General features: G+C 30.7%; 1 pseudogene; it reads right to left on the reverse strand.

Moving 5' to 3' along the window:
* LOC137656448 (transcriptional coactivator YAP1-like) overlaps positions 1–49 on the reverse strand; it is a 105488-nt pseudogene extending 105439 nt beyond the window's left edge.
* Positions 50–358: the final 309 nt, after the last annotated feature.

The following is a 358-nucleotide window of genomic DNA, read 5'->3' on the forward strand; positions in this document are numbered from 1 at the left end:
GACTCCATAATGCTGTTATCCCACTGATCTCATTGTTGACGAAACCCATAGTTGGGATTCTCAAATAGGAATAACAACAATAATATTAAGCAGACCAAAATATGTCGTGAATTCGCTAGGTACAGTTATCTAAATAATAATACGAACATCAATAACATTAGAGCAAAACACTTATAATTTAAAATACATAGTTATATAAATCAAAAGTGTGAGAAATAAGCCAAGGGGATAAAAAATGAGGCAATAAAGAAAGTAAAAAGTAAAGCCGAAGTCAAAGATAATAAATCAAAGGAGTAAAATAATGGAACGTGACAAGAATAAAAGAGGACGACGATGACAAAGCCTTAAATATTCTTTT

This window comes from Palaemon carinicauda, chromosome 1, assembly GCF_036898095.1.
Source record: "Palaemon carinicauda isolate YSFRI2023 chromosome 1, ASM3689809v2, whole genome shotgun sequence".
NCBI lineage: Eukaryota > Metazoa > Arthropoda > Malacostraca > Decapoda > Palaemonidae > Palaemon > Palaemon carinicauda.